The sequence below is a fragment of the Pongo abelii genome, chromosome 18 (assembly GCF_028885655.2).
Source record: "Pongo abelii isolate AG06213 chromosome 18, NHGRI_mPonAbe1-v2.0_pri, whole genome shotgun sequence".
In the NCBI taxonomy this organism is placed as follows: domain Eukaryota; kingdom Metazoa; phylum Chordata; class Mammalia; order Primates; family Hominidae; genus Pongo; species Pongo abelii.
In genome coordinates, this window is record NC_072003.2 from 5,419,407 (window position 1) to 5,444,255 (window position 24,849).

At 46.6% G+C, this 24,849-nt stretch overlaps 1 pseudogene; it reads right to left on the reverse strand.

Moving 5' to 3' along the window:
- Positions 1-17,061: 17,061 nt before the first annotated feature.
- Positions 17,062-22,835, reverse strand: LOC129050667 (olfactory receptor 7E24-like; annotated as a pseudogene).
- Positions 22,836-24,849: the final 2,014 nt, after the last annotated feature.

Here is a 24,849-nt window from a genome sequence, read left to right on the forward strand (position 1 = left end):
CCTATTTCAACCCTAACAGCTCTCACAGTGGGCAGCACATAGTAGGTGCTCAGGAAAAACTGGTGCTAGAGCACATGGGTGTGCTCAGCACCTTCCTCTCTCTTCCAACTGTCCCGTGTCACGAAATAATTCTGCTAACGACACATGGGCTTTGAGACCCTCTTCTATTACTTTCCATATGCTAATCCATCTATACCTCACAGCAGCCCTGAAGGTGGGTGCTATTAGGATGCCCATTTTACAGAGGAGGAGACTGAGGTATAAAGAGGGTAAGTGACATAGGCACACTACAGGGGCCAGGGCCAAGTGACCGCAGCACTCAATCCCCAAAGGCAAGGTGGACGCAGTTACCACAAAGGACAGCAGAGTTAAAGCTGCAACCAGAATAGCCTGACTCACAGAGACCTATGGTGCCAGCTGATCGTGGCATTCCTAGAAGTGAAATAGATAGGAAGCCTGCCACATTTTTACTTGATCTGTGTTTGTAGAAGAGTTCTAGGTCAGGTGAGCGGAAGTCTAATCTGAATCATAAAAGCAGAGTCACAGTCCCCAGTCAATTCCCAGACATAAGCCAGTTCACAGACCCACAGGACCTTGTCCGAATGGGAAGCCAGGTCGCCTCCAGAAAGGACTCTGCTCCACTGCCAAAAATTTATACTGTCAATCTTTCTCCCAGCCTGCCCCCAAAGGAATACACAGCCTTTTACCAGGATGACTGAACAGCGGAAAAGGAACTAATGAGACCTGTGCAGGATCACTGGACACAGGCTGTGAACTGGCACTAGGGCGAGACTAGGGTCTACCCGTCAGAATAGGCATTTTGGAGGTCAGGGGAACGTTGGTGCAAGTTCATGTCATGCTACATCCATTGGGTCCCCAAATCCATCCTCTGCTTATATACAAAGTGGCAATGCTGAGATTCCAATTCAGGGCATCCAACGTAGAGGCTGTGCTCTTCCTCATGAAACATTCTGACACTAGTAACCAATTTAAAAATGCAAACACCTCCTGGGGCTAGCCAGAGTCCTCCAAACAGTCATGTAAATTGGTTCTGTCAAGGATTTCCTCCTACCCCCTCCCCGCTGAGAGCCAGTTGTAAGGAGAGACTAGGGAAGGGCATTGGGTAACTTTGTTGCTAAAAGCTCTTCTGGATAAAGACGTTTGGGAAAAGCAGCAAATAGAGTTCAGCAGAAGAGGTAAGAAAGCAAGTTTATGTTTGACCAGGCACGGTGGCTCACGCCTGTAATCCTAGCACTTTGGGAGGCTGAGGCCGGCAGATCACGAGGTCAAGAGATCAGACCATCCTGGCCAACATGGTGAAGCCCCGTCTCTATTAAAAATTAGCAGGTCATGATGGCACACGCCTGTAGTCCCAGCTACTCGGGAGCCTGAGGCAGGAGAATCACTTGAACCCAGGAGGCAGAGGTTGCAGTGGGCGACAGAACAAGACTCCGTCTCATAAAACAAAACAAAACAAACAAAAAAAGTAAGCTTATTTTTAAGTCTGAACAAATATAGTGGTTTAGGGGTTCTGCAAACACGGCCCCAATCAGGCTACAAGATGTTGTGGCAGCAACTTTTACACCCAGTCACTCCTGGCTGGCTGAGCCACTTTTCAAAATACCCTTGTAAGCTGTACAGAGCAGCTGGCTCCACTGGCAGCTGGCAGGGCCATAACTCACACTGTCACTACTCCCTTCAATCTCCTTCAATAAACACTTTTTTTTTTCTTTTTGAGACGGAGTCTTGCTCTGTCATCCAGGCTGGAGTGCAGTGGCGCAATCTCAGCTCACTGCAAGCTCCGCCTCCTGGGTTCATGCCGTTCTCCTGCCTCAGCCTCCCAAGTAGCTGGGACTACAGGCGCCCTCCACCATACCCGGCTGATTTTTTGTATTTTTAGTAGAGACGGGGTTTCACCGTGTTAGCCAGGATGGTCTCAATCTCCTGACCTTGGGATCTCCCCCCCTCGGCCTCCCAAAGTGCTGGGATTACAGGTGTGAGCCACCGCGCCTGGCCTGGTAAGCACTCTTAATCAATGCAACAGGAACAAACATTTGCTGCAGAGCGGCAACGTGCAGGGAGGAACATGGTTCCACTCAGTCTCAGAAAGCAAAACCTCTTGGCTCTTTGCATCTATGCGAGAACTCGCAGGAAAAGCCCTCTCCGTGGCTGCCAGCCTCACACACTCCCCCTAAGGGGTGAGTTTCTCTTTCCATGTTAATCTATGCTCTGATGTGCCATCTGTCAACCACCACACCATTCTCAGTTGACATTTCAAAGCATCTTTGCTCTGTGAATGGTCACCAGCCCTGCCCTGCAAGCCCCCAGGTGACATTGAACTTAGAGAGAAAACAGGTTTTGGGGTGGATTTCACTTCAGCATCTTGGAGTGTCTGTGTGGACATGAAATCTGTCTCCCCAGCTGTGGGCTGCATCCTTGTTTGTCATCTGGTTTGGTTGATTGGGTCTTGGAAACTCGTGGGTCCCTTTGCAATTTGTGAAGAAGCTGCATGGCCCTTCCAACGAAAGCAAGCAATAGGAACAGAAGCCCAAGACTTCAGATCAAGGTGCAACTTAAAGCAGCCTCAGTGTAAAAGCAAACAGGAGTCAGAGGGATTTCTAAGGCAGAATCTAGTCCCCAGGGCAGCTATAAGGCAAAGAGAAAGAGAGAGAGAGACAGAGACAGAGACAGAGACAGAAAGACAGAGAGAGATGGGAGGAGACACGAGGCACCCAGGCCTCTGCATCAAAATCCCTACAAGAGGGGATTCCTAAAAATGCAGGAGGCTGAGGTGGGTGCACACAGAAGTTCAAGACTAGCCTGGGCAACATAGCAAGACGCTGTCTTTACAAAAAATACAAAAATCAGCCGGGTGTGGTGGTGTATGCCTGTGGTCCCAGCTACCCAGGAGGCTGAGGTGGGAGGATGGCTTGAGCCCAGGAGGTAGAGGCTGCAGCGAGCCGAGATAGCACCACTGCACTCCAGCCTGGGCGACAGAGTGAGACTTCATCTCAAAAAAATTTAAAAACATTTTTAAAAAGGATCACCCTGGCTACCTGAATGGATGGTAAGAAGGTAAGAGCAGAAGCAAGGAGACCAGCAGGGAGATTCTGCAGTGGGAATTCACAGTGGCTCAGACCAGGCTGCCGCTGAAGAACGGCTGGATTATGTATATATTTTGATGATGAAGCAGCTCACTGACTCTTGAAGAGTGGGCTCTAGGAGACTGTATTTTTAACAAGCTCTCAGAGGATTCCAATGCAGGCTGAAGTTGAAGAACTCCTAATTTAGGGGAAGCTTCTGTTTCATCCTTCGGGAAGTACCTACTGACTTTTCTCCAAGTCACCTCAAAAGAGGTGCTAGACAAGATGTGCTCCAGTGTCTGAACATGTGTGCACAGCTCTAGAGCAGACCTCAGGACACTGAGTCAAAGGTTAGGAGTACAACAGTGAACAACCACCATACTCTTTTCAATGAGCTTTGCATTTAATGAGAGAAATAGAAAGCAAAAAAAAAAAAAAAATCATTTTCAACTCAGAATGGTAAGAGTTATGGTGACAGTATGCCTGGGGCAATGGGGGCACATAGAAGGGGCAGCCAATCAGCCAGTTGCAGTTGTTCATGCCTGTAATCCCAGCACTTTGGGAGGCCAAGGTGGGTGAATCACTTGAGGCCAGGAGTTCAAAAACAGCCTGGCCAACATGGTGAAATCCTGTCTTTACTAAAAATACAAAAAAATTAGCTGGGTGTGGTGGCAGGCACCTGTAATTTCAGATACTCAGAAGGCTGAGGGGGGAGAATTGCTTGAACCCGGGAGGCAGAGATTGCAGTGAGCCAAGATCGTGCCACTGCACTCCAGCCTGGATGGCCAGAGTGAGACTCCATCAAAAAAAAAAAAAAAAAGCCAGGAGGTGGGTGGGCATCCAATCTATATCAGGTGGTCAGAAATACTTCTCCATCACAGGACTCCTAAGTTGAAGACTAGAAAATGGTAGGACTTAGCCAGGTCGATAGGAGAGGTATGGAAGATCATTCCCAGCAGAGGGAAGAGCATGTGCAAAAATTGAGAAGTGAGAGGGTGCGGAGCTGAGAGATGTTCATATAATTGTAAAAAGTGACTAATGTAGAGGTAAGTTGGAGCCAAATCATAACGGCTGTTTGTCATGTTTGTCCTGTAGACAAAGCGAGACAGTAGATGTTTGTAGGCAGGGGAGTAATGATCCACTTTGTGCTATAAAAAGGGCAGTCTGGCTGGAGGAGAGTGGGAGCTGAGTAGACCAGGTAGGAGGCTGAAATACACCAAGTGAGACAAGATGGTTGGCTGGACCAAGGCTGTGGCGGTGAAGATGGAGAGGAGAGGGTAGACTAACTTAACTGAGAAAGAGGGAGGAATGCAGGATGAGGCCCAGGTGTTTTGGAAGCTTGGTGGATGGTGGTGAGCCCAGGCAGAAGAGGAAATCAGGAGAGGAAAGGTAAGATGAGGTCAATGCAAGACACAAAGCCAAGTGGAGATAACAACTGGGCAGTCGGATTCATCAGCCTGGAGTTACACAGAGAGCTCTGGAATGGAAATAAAGAGGAAAGGACTGTGCGAATAGGTGAATCCTCCCTGAATAATGTGTAGAGAAAGGAGAATAGAACACAGGGGACAGAAAAAGGGAAGAGATTTGTTATTAAAACCAACCATCCATGGGACATCTTCCAATAAAACACTTGTTAGAGGTTTCCTCAGTGTGAGTTATTCAGGACCAGAGCTAAAGACCATATTCACAATAAAATAACTGCTGGGAAGGTCTTAATGGAAACATCTAATGCTGCTTTTAAAACAACAACAACAAAAAGGCTTTAGCTACTGCACAGACCCTGGAGCAATTTTTCAGCGAGAGTCTATCAAACAGGAATCTGATCTGAGTCAAGGAGGTGTCATATCAAGTATAAAAATCCAATTTCAATGTCCATAAGAACCTTTCTGCCAGATACAGGAACCTAATCCAGTTGAAGTGATTTTCTACTGATTAATAGGCTGGGAATACACAGGTTGTTGGTTTTTGAGATTTCCTTTCCTGTGCCTTCATGCCAGCTGTGAAAGAGTCAAAAGTCTCCCAACTGTCAAAATAAAAATGACACTTGGTCACAGAGGAAACAGATTACAGGTCAATCACCTTGATGACTTTTTAACTATGAGGAGCCATTAATGTTACCAAATAAGCAAATCTGTTTGCATAACCAGATTTTTATAGGCTACTGGGAATAAAGGTTTTCCTAAGTGGGTGATTTGTGCAACGATGGCCTTAGGGTCTCTGATGGAACAGCTCTGATGAGGAAATGTTCCTTTAATTATGTGGAAGGCCAATTACCATGTTATAGCCACATTGTTTTGCAGATTGCATATAATTTCACCATTTCCATAGCTTCAGCACTATAATTCTGGAGAAAATTCAGGCACCAAGAAGACACTTGGGGCACATTATGCTGGAGATGAAGATGTTCTAGTGAATTCAATTTAAGCTACAACATTAAAGTTATTTTGTTGAATAAAACATAATGCAATAATGAGCTTGTGTATGTCAACTCTATAGTGGAGGTAATAATAGCTAGAGAGAGCATGTCCCTTCTCCTCTTTTTCATGCTCATTAGAGTAATAGATAATGCTATAGAGAGAACCTTTCTGTAATATGTGCTTCATCTCAGGCTAAGCGTGTTTTGTGCAACTGCGCTTCATGAAAGAAAAAAAAAAAGGTAAAGGAACTAATTTGGGAGCCATTCACAAAAGCGCTACCACTTGATGTTATTTTATACTCTGAGATTTCTTATTCCCAGTGCCTACCAGGAATGGACTTTCTGGAGAAGCTCAGATTAATCACTCCTTATGAGAGGTGACAGCCTGCTGGCAGCCCTCACAGCCCTCGCTCTCTCTCGGCGCCTCCTCTGCCTGGGCTCCCACTTTGGCGGCACTTGAGGAACTCTTCAGCCCGCGGCTGCACCGTGGGAGCCCCTTTCTGGGCTGGCCAATGTTGGAGCTGGCTCCCCCAGCTTGCCGGGAGGTGTGGAGGGAGAGGCGCGAGCCGGACCCGGGGCTGCGCGCGGCGCTTGCCAGCCGGCTGGAGTTCCAGTTGGGCGTGGGCTTGGCGGCCCCGCACTAGGAGCTGCGGGCCGGCCCTGTCGGCCCCGGGGAGAGAGGGGCTTAGCACCTGGGCCAGCAGCTGCTGTGGTGGACTTCTCGCCGGGCCTTAGCTGCCTCCCCGCGGGGCAGGGCTCGGGAACTGCAGCCCGCCATTCCTGAGCCTCTCCGCTCCGTGGGCTCCTGTGCGGCCAGAGCCTCCCGGACAAGCGCCGCCCCCTGCTCCAAGGCTCCCAGTCCCATCGACCACCCAAGGGCTGAGGAGTGCGGGCGCACGGCGCGGGACTGGCAGGCAGCTCCACCTGCGGCCCCTGTGCGGGATCCACTGCGTGAAGCCAGCGGGGCTCCTGAGTCTAGTGGGGACTTGTAGAACCTTTATGTCTAGCTGAGGGATTGTAAATACAGCAGTTGGCACTCTGTATCTAGCTAAAGGTTTGTGAACACACCAATCAGCACCCTGTGTCTAGCTCAGGGTTTGTGAATGCACCAATCGACATTCGTATCTAGCTACTCTGGTGGGGACTTGGAGATCCTTTATGTCTAGCTAAGGGATTGTAAATACACCAGTTGGAACTCTGTATCTAGCTCAAGGTTTGTGAATACACCAATCAGCACCCTGTGTCTAGCTCAGGGTTTGTGAATGCACCAATCGACACTCTGTATCTGGCTACTCTGATGGGGACTTGGAGAACCTTTGTGTGGACACTCTGTATCTAGCTAATCTAGTGGGAACGTGGAGAACCTTTGTGTCTAGCTCAGGGATTGTAAACGCACCAGTCAGCGCCCTGTCAAAACAGACCACTCGGCTCTCTGTAAAATGGACCAATCAGCAGAATGTGGGTGGGGCCAGGTAAGAGAATAAAAGCAGGCTGCCCGAGCCAGCAGTGGCAACCCGTTGGGGTCCCCTTCCACACTGTGGAAACTTTGTTCTTTCCCTCGTTGCAATAAATCTTGCTGCTGCTCACTCTTTGGGTCCACACTGCCTTTATGAGCTGTAACACTCACGGGGAAGGTCTGCAGCTTCACTCCTGAAGCCAGCGAGACCACGTACCCACCGGGAGGAATGAACAACTCCAGACGTGCCACCTTAAGAGCTGTAACACTCACCGCGAAGGTCCTTAGCTTCACTCCTGAGCCAGCGAGACCACAAACCCCACCAGAAGGAAGAAACTTCAAACACATTCGAACATCAGAAGGAACAAACTCCAGACACGCCACCTTTAAGAACTATAACACTCACCATGAGGGTCTGTGGCTTCGTTCTTGAAGTCAGCGAGACCAAGAACCCGCCAATTCCGGACACACTTATATACTTGGCACTGGGAGGTCTGTATGGAGCAAGTGAAGAAATCAGCAGAGTGAAGATAGAGGGAGAATAACATGATGGGGGAAAGGTAAAGTTACTGCCATGTTGGTTTCAATTCTGCCACTCATGAATGAGACCTATGACCTCCTCTCTCTAGGACTCTGTTGTTCTTATCTGTAGAGTGGAGGAATAGCAGGGCCTTTTAAAGTATTAACATTTCCTGACCTATCTGTAAAACACTTTCGTTCAAACTGATGGGAATCTTGACTACTTTGCTAAGAGGACATAATAATCATCAAGCTGAATGCACCAAACAACATTGCCTGAAACTATCTAAGCAAAAACTGAGAAAGTTACACAGGACAGACAAACCTCCTATAAGAGTAAGAACTCTTTAGCACATGCATAGTGTGCCAAAGACAATGCTGTGTTCACACCATTCTGCTTCCTGGACAGGCAGAAAGACTACATTTACCAGCCTCCCTTGCAGTTAGTTTGGAACTATGTGACTGCATTTCCACAAATAGAAATGTAAGAAATCACTTCTGGGCCAAGGTTATCAAAGGCAAGTGTGAGCTATGTTCCCTCTCTTCCTATCCATATAGCAACAAGAGAAAAACTCTGAGATAGCAGAATGAAAAGACGGAAACCTCCAGAATCTCTGAATCACTGTTGGACAAGGGCCCCCAAGGAGAATCCCCTGCCCTGCACCAGACTATGCTATGGGTGCCAACACACTAAGAGTTCAGGGTTTATTTGTCTCAGCAGCATTGTCCGGTGTTACACTGACTAATATCCTAAGGTTTGAGAGATCTAGCATATTGTTAATTGAAGCTAGATTTCAATTACACTGAGAACCTTATCTATTTAAAAATAAAAACTCTCCTGAAAAAACAAATAATCCATATTCCTTTTAACCACATGTGGCACATTTGCCAAAAAACAAACAAACAAACAAACAAACAAAAAACCCAAAAGAACTGGCCACATATTAGGCCATAAATAAGTTTCAGAAAAATCCACTATACTATTGACATTACCCAGACCACGTTTTCCTGACCATAATGCAATAAAATTAGAAGTCAACAGCAAGAAGATAGCTAACCATAAGCATACATGTGGAAAATTAAAAATATCCTTTGATGAGTTAAAGGAAAAATCACAATAGAAATTACTAAATATTCTCAACAGAACGAAAACAAAACTTTATATATATATATGTATATATATATTTTTGTGAGTCTTCCAACTTTGTTCTTCTTTTATAAGGTTATTTGGGAAATTCTGGGTCTCCTGAAATTCCTCATACAGTTTTATGCTGTTTGTCAATTTCTGTGGCTGGGATGAACTGGAGGTAGTTGTCATAGACCGGGGTCTGCGTGTCGCTGTCTAGAGCCAGGATCTGCCACACCATGTCCATCTCACTGTCCATCAGCTGGGCCAGAGGGCACTCTCTATGCAGCTTGTCTAGGTAAACTTCCGGGTCCAAGTGCGCCCCGTTCAGATCAGTGGGGTCCAGGGGGTCGGACCCGGCGGGGAGTCCCACCGCCTCCCCTTCCGAGAGGCCGTAATAAAGCTTTAGCATCCTGTGGGCCTTCCGCCGACGCTCCGTGAACCTCCCCCTCAGGCCCTTCTGGGGAGTCCCCAGGTCCACACCCCGGGCTAGGCCCAGCGGCAGCTGCCACAGCCATAGCTCCAACTGCAGCCCACGGGCCTAACTTTTTATATTTTTAAGGTGGATACATGGAGCTACTTGGCTTCTGCTTTCATCACATCATTGAGGAAAGAGGTGGTTGCTTATGGTACCCCTGTTTCTACTGCAACCTGTAATGGATGAGAACCTCCCTGTTGCTGAGAGCAAAACAATGAACTAAGTTGTGCTGTAACACAGCCCTGTGTTGGGGGATTGGGAGTGATCATGCAAACGCTTGCAAATTTGCACAGTGACAGAGACAATTGTTTGGGCAGCTGTTCACTATATGAAAAGGCACCTGACCAAAAGTCAGTTACTGAGCTATCTCAATACTTTCATTTTATTTAAACTTTTGGCAGCAGGGTGCAATTAAAGGAGAGAAAGGAAGCAAAGTGGTAAGCGTAAGATAAGGTACACACATGTGTAACAGAAAATGACAAGACAGGATGACTATTTGTCTCTTGGTTAGATCCTTGGGCTCTATGTCTCCTTCCGCAGAGAACCTCGTTTTCCTTTGTCCAGATTTGCTAGGGTGGATAATCCAGGCGCCTGCTCCCTCATGATGCAAGCCAAAGACATCCCTGGAGCCGCCTCCCGCTGCATCCTTTCCTGCACTGCGCACATGGACACAACTCAGCCGATTAGGTTTCCTCTCAGAACTTTAGTCTTGAGCAAAGGGATTAAAGGGTGAAGTGACTGAAGGTATGCCCTTCCAAAGTGGTACGTGAGCTAATGGTTAAAGTTTGCCAAGCCCATTCAAGCACTTTTTTTTGTAATTTTTATTTATTTATTTTTTTGGCACAGAGTCTTGCTCTGTCGCCCAGGCTGGAGTGCAGTGGAGTGGTCTCGGCTCACTGCAACCTCTGTCTCCCGGCTTCAAAGGAGTCTTCTGCCTCAGCCTCCGCAGTAGCTGGGATTACAGGCATAAGACACCATGCCTGGCTATTTTTTCTTTTTTTTTTGTATTTTTAGTAGAGACAGAGTTTCACCATGTTGGCCAGGCTGGTCTCAAAATCCTGAACTTGTGATTCGCCTGCCTCAGCCTCCCAAAGGGCTGGGATTACAGGTGTGAGCCACCGCGTCCAGCTTCCAAAAGTTTTCAGAAGAGCTCAGAGGTTTTAACCACAGGCACGTCGGAGGAGCATTTTTGAAACACTTTCATGCTTCCTCAATAGGAATGGAAGCCAAACCCCGAATTGATGACTCCTTTGAGGAAGTCGAGAGCTGTAAGGAAAGCCAGGAACAGGGGGAAAGGAGAGATGCGTCCCGAATGATCCTGTGCCAATTCTTTCTGGAATCCTTGATGTGATCTCAGCTGCCCTTTCTATACTTGACACAGTGATTGTGGCACCCACTGGTCTAGCTGTGGTCTAAAAGGAACCCCCAAAGAGAAGGGCACAGTGAGCAGGGGCATCGGCCTGAGTGACAAGGATTTGAGAGGGCAGGTTGGATGGAGGGAGAGGACTGGCCAAATGCCATGTGTCTGGACTTAGACTGCCCGGTTCAAATTGGACTTCACCCTTTTTGACTTCGTGATCTGGTACAAGCTATATGAAAATGCGTTGCTCCTTTTCTAGTCTGTAAAATCACCATGAAATATGCACTAATAACGTGGAGACTACACAGATGAAATGAAAGAAGCTGCATAGAGCAGAGAGCTCAGAGCATGGCCTTCAGGAAGCCCTCAATAACGGTTCATGATGCCATGGTGTCTGTCATCATCCTCTTTATCTTCATCATCACCTTCATAAACTCTTTGTCGTTCTTAGGGAATAGTTTAGAGGGACTGATTCCCTGCTATCATGGGTGAGATGTCTATGAAAAGGACAACCAATGGGGGAGGAAAGCAAAATTTTGAATAAGATTTCTGAGACCCCCAGCACAACCAAGAACAGAAACTCCATAGTCTGCTGAGTGGACAGTTTGCACATTGGTCTCCTCACATCTGCCCACCGCACTCTCCCGTTTGTCCTGAGGAGGAGGAAGGAAAACAAGGCTCCCGATAATCCCAGCACTCGCTTGAAGGAGTCGACTTCCCCTCCACACCTGTGGGTATTTCTAGTCAGATGGGATGAGAGACTGAGAAAAGAAATAAGACACAGAGACAAAGTATAGAGAAACAACAGTGGGCCCAGGAGACCGGTGCTCAGCATACCAAGGACCTGCACCGGCACCAGCCTGTGAGTTCCCTCAGTTTTTATTGATTATTATTTTTATTATTTTAGCAAAAAGGAATGTAGTAGGAGGGCAGAGTGATAAGAAGGAGAAGGTCAGCAACGAACATGTGAGCAATAGAATCTATGTCATAAGGAAGTTCCAGGGAAGCTACTGTGACTGGAGATGCACGTAAGCCAGATTTATGTTTCTCTCCACCCAAACATCTCAGTGGAGTAAAGAATAACAAGGCAGCATTGCTGCAAACATGTCTCGCCTCCCACCATAAGGCGGATTTTCCCACATCTCAGAATTGAACAAGTGTACAATCAGGCTTTATACCGAGACATTCAGTTCCCAGGGGTAGGCAGGAGACAGTGGCCTTCCTCTCTCTCAATGGCAAGAGGCTTTCCTCTTTGACTAATCCACCTCAGCACAGACCCTTTACGGGTGTAGGGCTCGGGGACGGTCAGGTCTTTCTCATCCCACGAGGCCACATTTCAGACTATCACATGGGGAGAAACCTTGGACAATATGCCGCTTTCAAAGGCAGAGGTCCCTGCGGCTTTCCACAGTGTATTGTGCCCCTGGTTTATCGAGAGTAGAGAATGGCGATGACTTTTACCAAGTATACTCCTTGTAAATATTTTGTTAACAAGGCACGTCCTGCACAGCCCTAGATCCCTTAAACCTTGATTTCATACAACACATGTTTTTGTGAGCTTCAGGTCGGGTCAAAGTGGCTGGGGCAAAGCTACACATTAACAACATCTCAGCAAAGCAATTGTTGAAAGTACGGGTCTTTTTCAAAATGGAGTCTCTTATGTCTTTCCTTTCTACACAGACACAGTAACAGTCTGATCTCTCTTTCTTTTGCCTACACTCACTGAACTGCCCTTCCCCTCTGCTGGGCCATGACCACGGAGGACAGGTCCGCTGTACTCCCTGCATGGTGCCCGATGGAGGCTCAGACTCCGTCCTCGAGGCTGGCAAGAAGACAGGGTGAGACACGAGCCTCCTGATACAGGTGACAGGTGTGGAACCCACAGGACTGGACCCTCACACTGCAGGGCTGGAGGCACAGACTATTTACTATTCTGTGGTCTGGGGAGTTCAAGGCACAGAGCTCCTCATTAGCCAGAGTCGCCCAAGTTCCCCAGCCTCTGAGGATTTCCTCATAATAATTCAAGAAGGAGAGGAGAAAAGTGAGTGTCCATAGAGGCTTTGGGGCTCTTCCTCTAATCAGGAGAAAGCTGGTGTGTATTCTTCACTTCTTTCTTTTCTTTGTAAAGATCCAACAGCTATAATTTTCATCTTTTATTATGGGAAAATATACCACATATAAGTATTGAAAATTATAAATATATATTAGATTATATAGAATGGCCGTATAAACATTTACAATTTCCATTCTTTTTCAGTTTACAGTTTAATGACATTAAGTACTTTCACATTGTTTAGCAACCGTCACTGCCATCGTCTCCGGAACAGTTTTATCTTTCAAAATGGAAATTGCACCCATTCACCAAACTCTCCACTCCTCTCTGTCGCCCACCCATGGGGGCCACCTTTCTAGTTTGCAACTCTATGAGTTTAACTACTCTACACATTTGATAGATAAGTGGAATCATACCGTGTTTAATTTGTTTGGTTTGGAGACAGAGTCTTTCTCTGTCGTCCAGGCTGGAGTGCAGTGGTGTGATCTCGGCTCGCTGCAACCTCCACATCGTGGGTTCAAGCGATTCTTGTGTTTCAGTCTCCCGAGTAGCTAGGATTACAGGCGTACGCCACCACGCCCAGCTAATTTTTGTATTTTTAATAAAGACGAGCCTTCACCATATGGGCCAGGCTGGTCTCGAACTCCTGACCTTAAGTCATCCACCTGGCTCAGCCTCCCAAAGGGCTGGGGTTACAGGTGCGAGCCACTGAGCCTGGGCGTGTTTAACCTTTTGGGATTTATTTATTTCACTGATGATAATGTCTTCAAGGTTCATCCATGTTGCGGTCTGCGTCAGAAGTGCCTGTCCTTTTTTTTGTTTGTTTGTTTGACTTTGTTTTGTTTTGCATTTCCATGGAGTCTCACTCTGTCGCCCAGGCTGGAGAGCAGCGGCACAATCTGGGCTCACTGCAACCTCCGCCTCCCAGGTTCCAGCGATTCTTGAGCCTCAGCCTCCCGAGTAGCTGGGACTATAGGCACACGCCACCACGCTCGTCTCATTTTTTGCATTTTCACTACAGACAGGGTTTCACCAAGATGGCCAGGCTTGTCTTGAATTCCTGACCTCAGGTGATCCGCCCACCTCGTTCTTCCAAGACGCTGCGATTACAGGCGTGAGCTGCCGCACCGGCTAAAAGTGCCTGCCTTTTTAAGGCTGGATAGTCTTCCATTATATGAAGGAACTGCAGTGTGCTTTCTCATTCATCTGTCCACGAACCCTTGGGTTGCTTCCACATTTTGGCTGTTGCGAACAATGCTGCTATGAATATGTGTGTACAAATCTGTCTTCCACTCCTGGCTTCTAATTCTTTTTGGTAGGTACCCACAAATGCAACTGCGGGAACATCTGATCATTCTGTTTCTAATTTTACCAGTGCACGCCATACTATTTTCTCCGTTCCTTCACGGTTTTACATTCCCTCTGATCGTATTCGAGCATTCCTATTTCCTTCTAGTCTGACCAATGCTTGTTTGTTTATCATATCCATCCTAATGTGTGGTATCTCATTCTTTGTTTGACTTGCGCTTCCCTATGATTAGTGATTTTGAACATCATTTTAGATGCTTATTGGCCATTGCTATATCTTCTTTAGGAACACGTCTACTCGAGTCTTCTGACCATTGTTGATGGAATGCTTTGGGTTTCTTGTTGTTTAGTTCTAGCTGTTCTTTATATGTGATCTATATCAGCCTCTTTTCAGATATATGATTTGCAAATATTTTTCCTAATCCACGGGTTATCTTTTCACTCAGTTCACAGTGTTTTTCGCTGCACAAAAGTGTCTGTCATTTAGATGTAATCCAAGGAATCTAATTTTCTTTTGTTGCCTATGCTTTTGGTGTCATATCCCAGAGAGCATTGCCCAATCTGATGTCATGAAAGTGTGGCCAATGTTTTCTTTTAGGCGTATGATACTTTTAGCCCTTGGGGTTAGGTCTTTGATCCAGTTTGTGTTAATTTTTGCACCTGGTGTGACATGGCGTCCACCTTCATTCTTCCGCATGTGGAAATCAAGTTTCTCCGACACCATTTCTTGAAAAGGCTGCTTTTCCACCGATGAGTTTTCTTAGCACTCATGTTAAAAATCATTTGAACATATAGGTGAGAAGTTATTTCTGGGCTCAAAAACAAACAAACAACAACCGAGAACAGATAAGGATACAGCATGGGCCGGGCGCGGTCGCTCACGCCTGTAATCCCAGCACTTTGGGAGGCCGAGGCGGGCGGATCACCTGAGGTCAGGAGTTGAAGGCCAGCCTGACCGACAGGGAGAAACCCCCGTGTCTACTAGAAATACAACATTAGCTGGGCGTGCTGGCTCATGCCTGTAATCCCAGCCTCTTGGGAGGTGGAGGCAGGAGAATCGCTTGAACCCAGGAGGCAGAGGTTGCGGTGAGCCAAGATTGCACCATGATACTCCAGCCTGGGCCACAAGAGCGAAATTCCATCTCAAAACAAAAAACGAAAAACAAAAAACCAGCATGATTTCAAGTGTAGAAAGGGAAGAGCTTAAAAACCAGCATAATGAGAAAGGAAGCTTCTTACCAAAGCATCTGAAAATATGCAAGCAATTCTCGTGAATTAAAATGTTCATACCGTACTAACAAACACTAGAACTCACTTATTCTATCTTCCTGTATTTTGGGACCCAGTTGTCCACTTGTCTTCATTCCCCATCCCACCCCTTTTCTTCCTAGCGTCTGCTAACCCCCTTTATACTCTCCACCTTCCTGAGATTCCTTTTGTGTGTAGGTGTGTGTGGGATGGAGTCTCTTTCTGTTGCCCAGGTTGGAGTACACAGGCACAGTCCAGGCTCCCTGCAACCTCCACCTCTCGAGTTCAAGCGCTTCCTGGGCCTCAGCTCTCCGAGTAGCTGAGACTACAGGCACCCATCACCACGCCCGGCTAATTGCTTGTGTTTTCCGTAGAGACGGGGTTTCACCATGTTGGCTAGGCGGGTCTCCAACTCCTGGACTCATGTGATCCGTGCGACTCGGCCTCCCACAGTGCTGGGATTACAGGCCTGAGCCACCACACCTGGCCAAGGTTTCCTTTTTTCTTCCTACATAGAAGTGAGGACACGAAATATTTGTCATTCTGTGCCTGGCTTAATTCATTTAATATACAGACCTGCAATCTCACACATTTCGTCCGCAGCGGAGAGGATTTTCTTCCTTTGTAGGCTGAATAATACTTCATTGGGTGTGTATACCACAGTTTCTTAATTGAAATAAATTTCAAGAGAGCAAGTATTTTTAAAATGTCTTGGAATGTGAAACTTCAGGGATACTGTGCCCATTTTATTCTTTTCTATTTCACATCTTATGTGTATGCAAGTGTATAACAAAGCAGCAATCAATGTGTGTATAAATCTATAACTTCAACAAATGTGAAATGTAAATTCTAAGTCGTGGCAGGGCGGGGTCGCTCATGCCTGTAATCCCAGCACTTTTGGAGGCGGAAGCGGGTGGATCACCTGAGGTCGGGAGTTCAAGACAAGCCTGGCCAAAATGGAGAAACACTGTCTCTACTAACAATAAAAAAATAAATAAATAAATAAAATTAGCCAGGCATGACAGCGCATGCCTGTAATCCCAGCTACTTGGAAGACTGAGGAAGGAGAATTGCTTGAATACAGGAGGCAGAGGTTGCAGTGAGCCGAGACCGTGCCATTGAAATCCAGCCTGGGCAACAAAGGTGAAAATCTGACTCAAAAAAAAAAAAAAAAAAAAAGGAAAACAAAGAAATAGAAAATACGAAATGGTAAGAAAAAACAGCATAATAAACATTTGTATGGTGTTGATAGACAATGCATTTGAAGATAATATTTGAAGAAATCATGTTACAATTAATTTTTGTTCTTACACATTGGAGCTTGACGTCTCTAAAAACTTCGTCATTGGAAACATCTCTGGTGTTTATAAGAAAAAAAAAAATTTACATACTCACACAGGTGCAAGGAAATCCGAATCTTAGGTGTTGAGACCCAGGCCTCATCATTTGTAAGCTCCCCAGGTGATTTGACTCAAAGCCAAGATTGAGGAACGGCGACTGGATCTCTACACATAACCTGCCTAAGTAGATTCTCTAGAAGCAGTTTATAAAGAAATTCCACATGAACTGTGGAAGAGGATATGAATTTGATGTACAGTATGTCCTCACTTAACATCTTTGAAAGTCTCTTGGAAACTTCACCTCGAAGCAAAATTATGTATAGTGAAACCACTTATTTTTCATCAACAGTATAACTACACAACTTTGAACAACCAACGATGTTGGAGGAGCTCCTGTACATTGTTTCCATAAAGTCAGTTTTCAGGGAATTCCAAAGTGAAGTGAGGACTTCGTGTATATAAAAAGATGGTTGTGATTCCACCTGGATGACAGGGTTATTGCTCAGAAACTAAAAGGGGCCGCCTAGGCATAGAGGATTCTCTCATGAGGTTTCTGCTAAACAAAGGATCCCAGAATACTCACCCATTCCAGTTAAAGGCATAACGAAGAAAGCAATATTCACAAAGGAAACGCGGAAAGGAATAAAAGCCATCAAGCCACAAAAATAATGTGACTAAGGGGCAGGATTTGCAGATGTAGAGATTGAATGTGGTTGCCCTTTCTCACCCACACAAGAAAAAGGATGGAACAGATCATGAGATTCGACTGTTCTGCTGTGCAGCCTCCGCAGGGCACTTTGTATGTCCCTGTTTCTCAGGCTGTAGATGAAAATGTTCAGCATGGGGGTGAGCACAGCGTACATCACTGATGCCACCACACCATTCCTGGGGGGTGGTGACACAGCTGAATTCAGGTACATGCCAATGCCTGTTCCGTCAAATCAGGAAACAACTGCTAGGTGAGAGCCACAGGTGGAGAAGGCTTCCTACTTCCCATCTGACGAAGAAATCCTTAGAATGGAGGGGACAATTTTATAGTAAGACAAAAGGATCCCTGAAATGGCAAGAAAACCCAACATAGTACTATCGAAATCTATGAATATGCTATCGATGACGCTGTCAGAACAGGCAAGTTTGAGAAGTTGAGAGGGGTCACAGACAAAATGAGAGATTTCCACATTCTTGATGATGGTGAATTGTAACACAATCCAACTGGGCAGCTGGCAATCCAACAGGCTAAGGAAAAAGGACACCAAAACGAAGAAGACACAGAGGTGAGGATTCACGATGACTGGGTAGTGCAGAGGGCGACAGATGGCTACAAAGCAGTCATAGGCCATCACAGGCAGAAGCATGTCTTCTATACATGCAAAAAGGACCAAGAAAGACATCTGTGTCAGGCAGCCCGCATGAGAGATGACTCTGCTATGTGACTGCATGTCCACAATCATCTTGGGAACCGTGGCCGAGGTGAAACCCATGTCAGCCCAGCACAGGTTGGAGAGGAAGAAGTACATGGGGGTGTGGAGGGGGGAGTCAGAGCTGACAGTCAGCATGCTGAGTAGGTTCCTCAGCACCGTGACCAGATACATGGACAGGGACAGGGAGAGCAAAGCGAGGACCGGCTGCAGTTCTGGATCCTCTGAGAGTCCCAGGAGGAGGAATTCTCAGACACCTGTGAGATTCCGTGGCTCTGTGTGTCTTGGACACCTTGAGAAGGAAAGAGGATTGGAAAAATAAAAGAGAAAAACCAGCCCTTAATGCTGGACGCAAGGAATTCACAGGGAACATTTTCACACTTGCGGACCATACACCGCCAGCAATGTTTCTCAGCTGTGACAATTCCAAAAATCTCAGAATTTTTACGTGGTTTACTTTTTTACTATACAAGTCTTTCTGTACATACTACTTTAGAGAAAATCCACTGAAGAATATTAGAAGACCAAAATATCATATATAACAAATCCGTGATCTCAGTAAAATACGGCCTACTCTTTTCAGAAAAAATACAATGCAATGAAAATGTCCTTCTCTCTTTAAGAAAAAGATCTCAGTCTAATTGAAAGAAATTAAGAAGCCGTGAAATACACTCTATTTTATTCTGACACCGTGCTACAAATTCCTTTGATGTAGAACATGTAAAAGGACGACACAAGAGCTAGGACCCCATTATCTATAAACGAAATCGAAGCTTATAGTTCTCAATCAGAAGACCTTTTAACATGCCTGTTACTTTTCATATTTATTATCATCCTTAGGTTTTCTGACATCATTTCTTCATAAAAGTACACGCACACTCAAATATGGGAGCTGTGTTTCCAAATGAATTGAATATATAACTCTTGACTCAGCACCATGCCTCACACCTGTAATCCCAGCACTTTGGGCGGCCAAGGCTGATGGATCACCTGAGGTCAGGAGTTCCAGGCCAGCCTGGCCAACGGGGTGAAACCCCGTCTCCAGTGAAAATAAAAAAAAATTAGCCGGGTGTGGTGCCGCGTAACCCTAGCTACTCGGGAGGCTGAAGCAGGAGAATCCCTTCGAACCTGGAAGGCAGAGATTGGACACCCCGTGATAGGATTTTTGATATCCTAGGGAGATATTGCTCCTGACAGCAGAGTGGGCGTACACCCTGTGATATTATCTGTAATATCCTAGAAAGATATTGCTCCTAATATCAGGGTGGCGCTACACCCTGTGATATTAATTGTAATGTCCTACAGAGATATGACTCCTAATAATACAGTGGGTGTACAACCTGTGATATTATTCATAATATATTACAGAGATACGACTCCTGCTATCACAGTGAGTGTACACCATGTTTCTACACCCTGTGATCTTATTTGTAACAACTTAGAGGAATATTACAGCTAATATCAAAGTGGGGGTACACCCTGCGATGTTATTTGTTATCTACTAGGTAGATGTTACTCCTAATATCACAGTGAGTGTACATTATGTGTGTAGAGACTGTGAAATTATTCATAATACCCTAGGAAGATATTACTCCTAATATCACAGTGGGTGTACACCCTGTGATATTACTTGTAATCACCTAGGGAGATACGATTCCTAATATTACAGTGGGTGTACACTCTGTGATGTTATTTTAATGTCCTAGGAAGAGATTACTCCTAATATCAAAGTGGATGTACACCATGTGTGTACACTCTGTTATCTAATCCCTAATATCACAGAGAGATATTTCTCCTATTATCACAGTGGGTGTGCACTCTGATATTATTCCTACTATCCTAGAGAGATATTGCTACCAGTATCACAGTGGGTGTACACCCTGTGATATTATTCATAATATCCTAGAGAGATATTACCTCTAATATCACAGTTTCTGTACACCCTGCGGTATTATTCATAATATCCTAGGGAGTTATTATCCCTAACATCACAGAGCATGTACACCATGGGTGGACACCCGGTGATGTTACTGGTAATATCCTAGGGGGATATTACCCTTAATGTCACAGTGGGTGTTCACCATGTGTGTACGCACCGAGATGTTACTCGTAATATCGTAGAGAAAAATTACACCTAAGGTTACAGTGGGTGTACACCATGTGTTTCTGTTGTGTGATGCTACTGGTAATATCTCAGAAAGTTATTAGTCCTATGCCACGGTGGGTGTATGCCATGTGTGTCCACTCTGTGATGTTATTCGTATTATCCTAGGGAGGTAGTTCTCATAACATCGCCGTGGGTGTACATCAGGTATGTACTCCCTGTGGTCTTATTGACTATGTCCTGCGTTGATAGTACTCCTAATATCACCGTGCGTGCGCACCATGTGTGTACATTCTGTGATGGTGTTCGTAGTATCCTAGGGAGATATCACTCCCGATGTCATAGTGGGTGTACAGCCTTGTGATATTCTTGGTAGTATCCTTGGGATGTATTATTACTTCTGTTATCACAGTGGGTGTACACCCTGTGATAGTATTTGTAATATCCTAGGGAAATATCATTGTATACCCTGTGATATTGTTTGGGACATTTGAGGGAGCTATTTCTCTTAAAGTCAGAGTGGGTGTACACCCTGTAATATTCTTCCTAATATCACAGCGGGTGTACACCGTGAGTGATATTTTTTTCTAATATCCAGCGGGGGAGAGGATGATATTGCTTCCAGTATCACAGAAGGTGTACACCCCCCTGTGATATTGTTCCTAATATCCAGGGAAGGAGAGGATGACATTATTCGCAATATCACTGGGGGTGTACCACCTCCCGCCGGGATATTGTTCTTAATATCCGGAGGTGGGGAGAATGATGTTACTCCCAATATCACAGGGGTGTACACCACCCCTGTTTGTAAACACCCCCTGTTGTATTGTTCCAAATGGCCTGTGAAAGACTAAATATGACTCCCATTATCGCGGGGGGTGTTGAGCCCTGATGATACTGTTTTCTAACATCCAGGGAAGGAGAGTATGCTATTACTCCCAAGATCGCAGGGGTTGTACACCCTTTTGTGTTTTTGTGCCCAATATCCAGGAAAATAGAGGATGATATTACTCCCAATATCGAAGTAATTGTACAGCTCCCCTGTGATATGCTTCCTCATATCCAGACAGGAAAAGAATGAGATTACTGCCAACAGCGTAGGGAACGTATACCCGCGCTGTGATATCTTTCTTTCCCAGTATCCAGGTGGGGAGACGATCATATTCCTTCCAATGTCGCAGGGTGTGTACACCCCCTCTGTGATCTCGTTGCTAACATCCAGGTTTGGGGAGGATGACATTACTCCCAATATCGCAGGGGGTGTACACACCCCTGTGAAAATCTTCCTTTATTCAGAGGGAGAGAGGATGATATGACTCCCAGTACCGCAGGGGGTTTACACAGCCCTGTGATACTCTTCCTAATATCCACAGGGAGAGAGGATGATAGTACTCCCAATATCGCAGGGGGTGTACACAACCCTGTGATATTGTTCCTAAGATCCAGAGCGAAAGAGGATGATACGACTCTCAATATCGCAGTTGGCGTACACCCCTCCTGTCCTATTGTTCTGAATACCCTGGGAGGGAGAGGATGAAGTTACGTTGAATATGGCAGGGAATGCACACCCTCCCCCTCTGATACCCTTCCTGATGTCCAGGGGAAGAGAGGAAAATTTTACCCCCAATATCGCAGAGGCAGTACACCCCACCTGTGATGTTGTTCCCAATATGCAAGGGGGGAGAGGATGATACTATTCTCAATATCGCAGGGCTGTTCACATCCCCAGTGACATTTTTCCTAATATCTAGGGGAGAGACAATTGTATGACAGCAAAGGTCGCAGGGTCTCTACGTCCCTTCCTGATATTGTTCCTAATATCCAGGGGGGAAGAGGATGGTATCAAATATGAAAGGGGGTGTACACCCCCCACCCCTACGATATTGTTCTTAATCATCGTGAGGGGAGACGATGATATCACTCCAAGTATCGCAGGGGTTGTTCGCCACCCCCTGTGATATCGTTTCTGATATCCACGGGGGGAGAAAATCATATTACTTCCAATATTGCAGGTGGCGTATACCCCACCTGAAATACGGCACCGAATATCCAAAGAGGGAGAGGATGGTATTAATACCAATATCGAAGTGTCTGTACACGCCCCTTGTGATATGGTTTTTAATATCCAGTGGGCGGGAGGATGATATTAGTGCCAACATGCCAGAGGGTGTACACTACCCCTGTGATATTGTCCCTAACTTCCAGAGGGGAGAGGATGATATCACTCCCAATATCTCAGAAGCTGTACATCCCCTGTGATATTGTTCATCATATCCAGGGAGGCGAAGGATGACATTCCATTGAATTTCACGACAGTACTACACGCACAGTGTGATATTGTTCCTAATATCCGAGAAGGGAGAGGATGATATTATTCCCAATCAAGTAGTGGGTGTACGTTACGCCTGTGTTATTGTCTCTAATATCCGGGGCCGCGGGAGTGGGGGAGAGGATAATATTCCCTCAAATTTAGCAGGTGGTTTGACGCCCCTTGTGGTGTTGTTTTAAATATCTCGCGGGGAAGACAATAGTATTATTTTTGATAGTCCGATTCATCTGCTCCACCTTTCTGGGGCTCTGAGGCCGGGAGGCGCCATGCAGTTTCCATGGGATCCCCAATACCTTTGCCGTCTTCTGTACCAAGGGAGCCTAAAACGCAGGCCCGTTTATCTGAGTCGATCCGTAAGGGCAGTCGAAATCTAGGTATCAGATCTCGAAGAAGCACACGGGTTACTTCACGAGCTTTCTCAGTTGGTGTTGGATAGGCCGCCACCCACCCAGAGTAGGTACGCACGCCCAAGAACTAGTAAATACTTGTTACCTCCACACTTTGGCATCTCTGTGAAGTCTACCTGGAGATCTTCAAAGGGGGCTGCTCCATAAGCTCGTATGCCGGGCGGAACGGCTGGACCTTGCCTCGCATCATGCTGTCGGCAGGTAACACACCGCTGCCTCACCGTTTTGGCAAGGGCTGACAAAGGCGAGATGTAGAAATACCGGCCTAACAACTCTTCCAGTGACTCCTGACCTCGATGGGTGGTTTCTTGCACAGCCAGTACAACTGCAACTCCTAGCAGCTGTGGCACAGCTACGCTCCCATCTGGTAACCGAATCCATCCTTCCTCCATCACTTGTCCTTCCCTCTACCTGGAGAATGTCCTTTTCTTTTTTAGAAGAAGTAGGTCCAAGATCAGGTACTTGAGGGAGCACTGATGCCCAGAAGGGGGCAGATGCTGCTTTTCGAGCCTCTGAGTCAGCGCGGGAATTCCCCAAACCCACCGAGGTGGAAGCTCGCTGGTGTCCTCTGCAATGCCTAACTGCCACCTTGTGGGGTTTCCATACTGCTTCTAATCATTGCAAGGTTTCTTGTTGATATTTTCTGTCTTTTCCCTCAGAGTTCAATAGGCCCTTTTCTTTCTATCACGCTCCATGCACTCGAAGGGTTAAAAAGACACCGAGAATCAGTGTAAATGTTTACAGTCTCACCCTCACTGAGTCCTAAGGCCCGAATTAAAGCAATGAGTTCAGCTTTCTGGGCTGAAGTGGCCTGGGGCAACGATCTGGCTTCAACAAGAGTGTCCAGGGTTACCACTGCATACCCTGCACCTCTCTCTCCTTGGGGGTTGAAGAAGCTGCTCCCATCCACGTATAGTTCCCAGTCTACTGATGCCCAAGTCCGGTCCCGGAGGTCAGGTCTGCCAGAGTCGACTGAGTCCAAGACTTCCACACAATCAGGCTCGACAGGGCTCTCTGATACCGGGAGCAAGGTGGCGGGTGTAGGGTGTTACAAACTTCAATGGTTATACGAGGATTTTCACAGAGCCAAGTTTGGTACTTGGTGAGTCTGGCATTCGGTAGCCGACGATGTCCTTTAGCGTTCATGAAAGTCACCACAGCATGGGGGCCCTTTATGTTCAGGTTTTGCCCAAGAGTCAGCTTATTTGCTTCTTGTTCTAGCAGGGCAGTTGCTGCCAAGGCCCTCAAACAGGGGGCCATCCTTTAGTAGACCCGTCTAGTTGTTTAGAGAGGTAGGCCGCCGGCCTTGGCCGGAGCCCAACCGTTTGGGTTCAAAGTCCAGCTGCCATCTTTTCTCTCTCTGATGCATAGAATGGAAAAGGCTTTGTCAGATCGAGTAGCCCCAGGGCTGGGGCTGCCAGAAGTTTTTCCTTTAACTCATGAAAGACTTGCTGTTGTTGGGATCTGCATTCCAAAGGTTCCCGGTCCCCGCCCCCTTTGGGACCTCATACAAAGGCTTGGCTAATACTGCAAAGTTTGGGATCCACAGTCTACAAAACCCCACAGCTCCTAAGAATTGTCTCACCTGCTTTCTGCTCTTGGGCTCCACTAGATTGCAAATGACCTGCTTTCTTTCTGATCCCGGGCTGCGTTCCGAGCCCTGTCAGATAGTAAATCCCAAGTCACGTACCTGCTGTCGGCAGATCTGAGCTTTCTTCTTGGACATCTTATACCCACAGTCCTCCAGGTGCCGGTGTAGGGCATCTGTTCCCTTGGCACACCCGACTGCCGTGGGGTGTCCCAGCAGAAGGTCATCAACCTACTGGAGCAACACACAGCCTAGGTCTCTGGTGGGAAACTTCTGGAGGTCTCGAGCCAACGCCTCCCCGAAGGTGGTGGGGGAGTTCTTGAACCCTTGGGGAAGCCCGGTCCAAGTGTACTGAGTAGTGACACCTGACTCCGGATCTTCCCACTGAAAGGCAAACAGCCTCTGCCTCTCAGGGGCTAATCTGATAGGAAAGAAAGCATCTTTCAGGTCCAAGCAGGTGAAGCAGCTGTCCTCAGCTGGCAGCAACGCCAACAATGTGGACGGGTTAGGTACTGTTGGATGTCAAGTCAGTGTAGCTTGATGAAGCAAGCGCAAATCCTGTACCGGCCGGTAGTCCTTGGTCCGTGGCTTGGGAACAGGCAGGAGGGGAGTGTTC